Below are 7,175 nucleotides of genomic sequence, written 5' to 3'. Positions count from 1 at the left end.
ACACGTACTGAAACAATTTACATAGTATGCATTGAGGCTGAAACTTCCTGTTTTTGCAAATGTTTATTTTTCAACATAACCCACAAAGCACCATTGACACGGCTTGTTTTTTTCACTTTTCTTCTGCCCAGCTCAGTTGTGCCTGTAGAAAACATTAAAGTGGAAGTAAACCCACTTTTTTAACTTTTACCTACAGGAAAGCCTATAATAAGGCTTACCTGTAGGTAAAAAAAATATCTCCTAAACCTGTACGGTTTAGGAGATATTCCCCTCGGTATGCGCCGCTGACTGCAGCGGCGCATGCGCACAAGGGGGTTCTCTCCGCGAAAATCCGGCAGCGCTCGTCCGGCCGGATTTAAATCTCCCGCGCGCATGCGCGGGAGTGACGATATCGCGGCTCCGGCCACTCACAGCGCCGGAGCCGCGATACCCGGAAGAGACGCCGAGGGAGCATGTCGGCTTCCTCGGCGTGGATCGGGCGAGATGTCGGGGCCTCGTTCTAAGGTAAGTATTTCATAATGAGCTAGTATGCGGTGCATACTAGCTCATTATGCCTTTTGCTTTGCAGGTTTTAAAAAAAAAAAAAAAAAATGCGGGTTTACTACCGCTTTAAGTGCCTGTGAATGACAGTTTGGAAACAAGGAACCCAAGGATCCAGAGCTCACCAGGCAATTTTACACTACTCACCGGAGATCATTAACTTCAATGATGGTCTTGTATTAGGTTTTGTGACATAGCTGACGATCATTTATTTTACATTTAGGCAGATACCTTTCTTTTGCAACCAGACAAAAATGAAGATGACTACATCAAACATGTATGCATATGAATCCAATTACGTCAATGACCTTGTGATTTCTATCCTTGTCTTTTTCAAAATATCGTTTTACAAAAGTGGAAACTGACATGAATTGGGCAGCAGTCAACACAGATGAATGTTATGTATATTGTTATTGTTACCATGCCAGCAGATTTGCAGAGTTTTACAGCGTCTGAAAATTAGGTTTCTTTGGCCTCTCTATCGAATGTAAATCTCTTGACAAGGTTATCCAATGAACAAAAGGTTTGGGTTCATTAAGCAATTAGGACATATTAGACAAATGTTGTTCTATCAGTGTTTTGGGCAGGGGCGGACTGACCATTCGGACACTCGAGCACTGCCCGAGGGCCCCATGCCACTAAGGGGCCCCATCAGGGTTGCCAGCCTCAATAAAACCAGGGACAGTATGTAAAACTCTGTGTTTTTAAAAAAATCCCAAGATTATAGCTGCTCCAGTACCTTTTCAGTGTGTGTATGTGTATTCTGTGTGTGTATACTGTGTGTGTATATTGTGTGTCTGTGTGTGTAGTGTGTGGCCCCATAATCTATTGCCTAGGGGCCCCATAATCTCCTATTGCCCGGGGGCCCCATAATCTTCTCCTATTGCCTGGGGGCCCCATGAGTTGTTTTGGGGTATGCAGTATTTTAACTGTTAGCACTGTTCATTAATGAGAACATCACTCTTCAATTACCCTTAGATGACCATGTTGTAAGTTCAATAAACATTGCTTCATTGTATCTCATGCTATGTTTTATACCGCAGTAAATACGATTTCTCAGGAGAGAGAGGAAAACGGTGAAGGAAATCTGACTGCATCGTGGTTATAGAAAAATATGCACTCTCAGATTTTCCTCTTCTTTGGCAAATCCTGCCTCTTATGAGAAAGTACTGACACAACCAGTAATAAGAATCAGCACTTCCCAGAAATCTGGCCAAACATTTGTAAGTGAAACATTCATTCAACTTAGTACTATCCAAAATTTTCACATGCATATACTGTTAGACTCCATGCACACTATTAGATTTTCTGCAGATTTTGTCTTGGTTTTACTAAAACCATGTAGTGCAAGGGCCTGCCTGATTGCATACACATTGATACTCTTTAAGGTTTGGCCTCATATTATATGGTAAATCTGAAGACAAAAATCTGCAGAAAATCAAAGCGTGTGTATGGGGCCTGAGTCTATGAAATATATTTAATAGTATGTAGCACTACCCCTGCAGGGGCTGAAGATGACTGGTTTTCCTTTTCCTGCACAGCCAGGCTACAAGCATTTTCCACTTTCATCTGGAAACAAGGAGCAGATTTTGGGATTGGATTTTGTTGTTTATTAGGGGTAATAACATGGATGGGGAATATGAATTATGGGATGCCCAGCTTGATTTCATCAATAACAGGGACAACCTCCTCCCTATATACACGGTCCTCCGCCTGAATGCTGACAGTCTCTGATAATAAAAGATCCCTTAAGGTCTAGTAACTCTCAGTCCCTTGGAAAGTAGCATAAAGTGTTTGTAAGCTGTATACAGGAGTATCTCCAACACCATTGTAGACACTGATCCAAGCTCTACGGCCAGCAGGAACTACCAGCCCACCTGGCTGCTTCTTCACCAGCCTACCCAGCAGCTCCGAAGATCTCCCGGGGAAAGGAAAAGGAAAGAATAAGCACAAAGCTGTCTTCCTGACAGGCTGGCTGCATTTGGCAGTCTGTCCCCTTTTGAATCCCAGGGTGTGCTGTTGTACATCACACTGTCCTCCATGCCTTCTGCAGCTTCCTTGGGCAAGATTCCTTTCAAACTGTACTGCTGTCAGGATCCTCTCAAGCCAACCTGAGCTCCAGCCTCAGGCAGAGTCCCCCCTAGACTAGGAGCTCCCCTCCAGACCACCAACAGTCTCCTCAGGACGCCATCTTCCACCCGACCCTCTGCTGGCATGACTCATCCATATTCAAGTTCTGGCTCAGTCACCCTGCCCAGCCACCCTGCCAGGCCCACTGTCTGGGGATTGGCCAAGCTCCCATAAGTATGCAGATCAACCCTCCTGGCCTCTGCCCTTTAACTTCTAGAAATTTCTCCAAACTTCTAGAACCAGGGGGAAGCACCAAAGACCTGCCTGTATGAGTCACCCAGCCGGACCTGCAGTAAACCCTCCCAATTTAGACTCACAAGTTAACTATGAGTCAGAACATAGATTTGCCTACACTGACACTGGTAGCACAATAGAGAGTGTTACACTTATATCATCGAAATTCTGTTAAAATAAAACTCCGGCCCATTTTTTTTTTACCCTTGGATACAGTGGGAAGAACCCCTGTCTGGTCTTTAATTGTGTCCCTATTGGGGGGTTTATCTTTGTATTATTCCAAGTCCAAGCACAGAATCTGTCCAGTGATGATGTGTGCAACATTAAAAGCACTTTTTAATTAGCTTGGGGAAAATTTTGAACTTTTGTTGGCTTTTTGCTGCTATCTGTATCCCCTATTGAGGAAATTTCTTTACTCCTTGCTTGCTTTGTTATACCTCTTCCCTTATTTTTTCAAAACTATTAAAGAAAAAAATTAGACTACTTGAATTTTAAAAGTACACAACAGTTACACAACATAGGGACAATATGGATTATGGTACATTCTAAAATTGTCATATAGTATAAAATAAGCACAAAGTTAAATTGGGAGATACCGGTTTATCAGAGGCAAACCAAAGACAGGGTGATGGTTGTACTGCAACCCTAATACAGCCAGTAAGGCGGTGCACTACAGTGTTTTTGTGCTGACACTATTAGGTAAACTGATATTCTGCCCAGTAGTAATTGGGTTTGATGTTCTTTGACAGAGCCAATGCCACCAGAACAATGTTGTACAGGCTCTGCGTCCCCTTTAAGGTATGTAAACAAAACAAAAGATTTGATTGAAGGTACATAAACATTGATATTTTTAACTGTCAATTATATTTGTGTCTGCATTCTTCTTCAGGCAGAGTGCAGTTGCTCAGTTGTATGTAGGGAAAAGTACAGGGGTCAGTAGTATATAAGGTAGAGTTCAGAGGTCAGTAGTATGTAGGGCAGAGCAAATAGGTAAGAATTTTGTAGGGTAGAGTACAGGGGCCAGTAGTATGTAGGGCAGAGTACAGGGGTCAGTAGTTTTAGGGAAGAGTGCAAGAGTGAGTGCTATCTACTAGGTAGAGTACAGAGGTTGGTGGTATGTGAGGAAGAATATATGGCTCAATAGCATGTAGCACAAAGTACAGTGGTCATTATATTGTAGGAAAGAGTACAGGGGTAAGCAGTTGTCAGGGCAGAGTACAGGGGTCAGTAGTAAGGGCAGAGTACAGAGGGCAGTAGTTTGTAGACCAGTATATAGAGGTCAGTAGTATGCAAGGAGGAGTACATAAATCAGTAGTATGTAGGACAGAATTCAATGGTCAGTAGTATGTAAAAATAAGTGTAGGGATCAGTAGTATGATGGGGACGGTATAGAGTTAAGTAGTATATAAGACAGAACGCAGGGGTCAGTAGTATTTCGGGCAGTGTACAGAAGTCAGTAGTATGCAAGGCAAAGTACAGGGGTCAGTAGATTGTAGGGTAGCGCAAAGAGGTTGGTAGTATACAGGACAGAGTATAGAGCTCACTGGTATGTAGGGCAGTATATACTGTAAAGGTCAGTAGTATATATGGAAGAGTACATGGATCAATGTGGAACAGAGTACAGTGGTCAGCAGTATGTAGAACAGAGTGTGGGGATCAGTAGTATGTTGAGCACAGTATAGAGGTCAGTAGTATATAAGGCAGAATGCAGGTGTCAATAGTATTTAGAGCAGAGTAAAGAGGTCGATAGTATGTATAGTATGTAGGGCAAAGCACAGGGGTCAGTAGATTGTATGGCAGAGTACAGGGATCGGTATATTGTAGGTCTGAGTACATAGGTTCATATTATATAGGGCAGAATACAGGTGTCAGGAGATTATAGGGTAGAGTACAGAGGTCAATAGCATGTGGGGCAAAGTATGGGGGTCAATAGTGAAATAAAGCAAGTGTGATGCTACAACCAGGATAAATTGATAAAAATGCTGGAGAGATACTTTGTCGATGCCTGGACAACAGATGCACACTCTGTAGCATAATTTGAAGATAAACAAGGGTCTGGCAGAATAGCATAAAATTCTATCTTCTAATCTATCAAGACATGGGGGAATTCAATAAACAAAAGGTTGGCGTGTTTCAACCCTGCCATGGGCCTAATGCTGTGTACACACAACCAGACTTTTCGTCAGCAAAGGTCTGACGGAACGAATCCGTCGGAAAATTCACTCATGTGTGGGCTTCATCGGACCTTTGCTGTCTAAAAATCAGACGGACTTTAGATTTAGAACATGTTTCAAATCTTTCTGATGGACTCGAGTCCGGTCGAAAAATCAGTTCATCTGTATGCTAGTCCGACAGATGAAAACCGATGCTAGGGGAGCTATTGGCTACTGGCTATGAACTTCCTTATTCTAGTCCGGTCGTACGTCATCATGTTCGAATCCATCGGATTTTGGTGTGATTGTGTGTGGCCAAGTCCGTTCATTTGGAAAGTCCGTCGCAACTCCACTGAAAAGTCAGTCGGGAAGACCGTCGGACCTAGTCTGCCAGAAAGTATGGTCGCGTGTACACGGCTTTAGTCATACCAACCCTTGCATATCCATGCCAGAGTGTAGAGGTCAGTGGTAAGTTAGGCTGTATACAGAGGCCAGTAGTATGTAAGAAAGAGTACACAATTCAATAGTATTTAGGGCAGAGTACAGAGGTAGGCAGTTTGTAAGGCAGAATGCAAACATTAGTCATATGTAGGGGAGATTACCTGGGGCCAGTAGACTGTAAGGCAGAGTGCAGAGGTCTGGAGTATGTAGGTAAGAGTACAGGAGTCATTAGTATGCAAAGCAGTGTATACTGGTTAGTAGTATGTAAGGCAGAGTGCAAGGGTCAATCGAATGTAGGGCAGAGTACAGGGTCCAGTAGTATGTAAGACATAGTGCAGGGGGTTAGTAGTATGCAGAACAGGGTACCGGGTCAGTAATATGTAAGGTAGAGTGCAGGGCTGAGGAGATAAGTAGTCTGTGGAGTAGCTTACAGAAGTCAGTAATATTTACGGCAGCATACAGAGATCAGTAGTATGTATGGCAGACTACAGGGGTCAGCATGATGTAAGGCAGAGTCAGGAGGTCATTAGTATTTAGGAAAGAGTATGGAGTTTAGTAGTTTGTAGGAAAGAGTACAAGGGTTCATAGTATGTAAGGCAGAGTGCAGAAGGTCAGTACTATATAAAGAAATGTACAGTGGTCAGTAGTATGTGAGGCAAAGTGCTGGGGTCAGCAGTATGTAGGGCAGAGTACAGTATAACATGGGAGGAAAGGTTGGGACTTTGTGTGAAGCATGCCGCCAGGGAGATATCATAACAAAAACGTGTCTGGCAGGTACATAATAAGTTTAGAACTTTTCTCTAGAATACAGTATAAGTTATTTGTAGCGCAGAGTACAGGGGTCAGTAGTATGCATGGCAGCTTACATGAATACATAGTATTGAATGCAGAGTGCAGGGGGTCAATAGTAGGCAGGGAAGAGTGCAGGGGTCAGTAGTATGTAAGGCAGAGTACACATTAGAAATATGTAGGGCAGAATGCAGGGGGTCAGTAATATGGAGATAAGAGTGCAGACTCAAAAGTATGTGAGGCAGAGTTTAGGAATCAGTAGAAGGCACAGTGTACAAAAGGGTCAGTAGTAGGAAGGGCAGAGTGTTTGGGGTCAGTAGTATGTAAGGCTGAGTGCATAGGTCAGTATAATGAGGGGCAGAGAACAAGTTTCTTTACCAGAGTAGAGGGGTAACTAATATGTTGGACACAGTACAGGGGTTAGTAGTATGTACTCTAAGGCAGAGTGCAGTGGTCAGTGGTATGTGGGGCAAAATACAGGGGTCAGTGGTATGTAGGGCTGTCAGGACCTGCTCCCTGCTGCCACTAACTGGCTTCCTGCTCCCCTTGTCTCTTGTCTTTGCCTGTCTTTCTCATGTGTGTTCCCCCCACTTGCATTTAGTTAGTTCGGTATAGTTTGTTGGGTTATTATATAGGGTTTGCTCTGTTCCGTTTATTTTTCCACTTGCTTGTTTATGATTTACTGGTGTTGGTATTGGATGTGTGTCATTTTATTAATAAACATATTGTTTACTTATTCATCTGGTCCTGATTCCTTAAGGTGCAACCAACTGATCTGATTACCCTTTCTGAATGCCTGCATGTGGTATCCCTGACAAGTGCAGTCTGCAGAGGTCAGTAGTATGTAGGTCAGAGTACAGGGGGTCTGTACTTTTTATAGCAGAATAC

The 7,175-nt window shown here is 43.3% G+C and overlaps 1 long non-coding RNA gene across 1 annotated transcript in view; it reads left to right on the top strand.

Moving 5' to 3' along the window:
- LOC143974938 (uncharacterized) overlaps positions 1-7,023 on the top strand; it is a 61,055-nt gene extending 54,032 nt beyond the window's left edge. Inside the window, exons 2-3 of the long non-coding RNA XR_013272300.1 lie at positions 132-159; positions 615-7,023. This is a non-coding gene — a long non-coding RNA (uncharacterized LOC143974938). The remainder of the gene's footprint in view (positions 1-131; positions 160-614) is intronic.
- The last annotated feature ends 152 nt before the right edge of the window (positions 7,024-7,175 follow it).

Source organism: Lithobates pipiens, unplaced genomic scaffold (assembly GCF_037356315.1).
Source record: "Lithobates pipiens isolate NorthernLeopardFrog02 unplaced genomic scaffold, aLitPip1_a1.2 Scaffold_13, whole genome shotgun sequence".
Lineage (NCBI taxonomy): Eukaryota > Metazoa > Chordata > Amphibia > Anura > Ranidae > Lithobates > Lithobates pipiens.
This window is presented reverse-complemented; position numbering and strand designations above follow the sequence as displayed.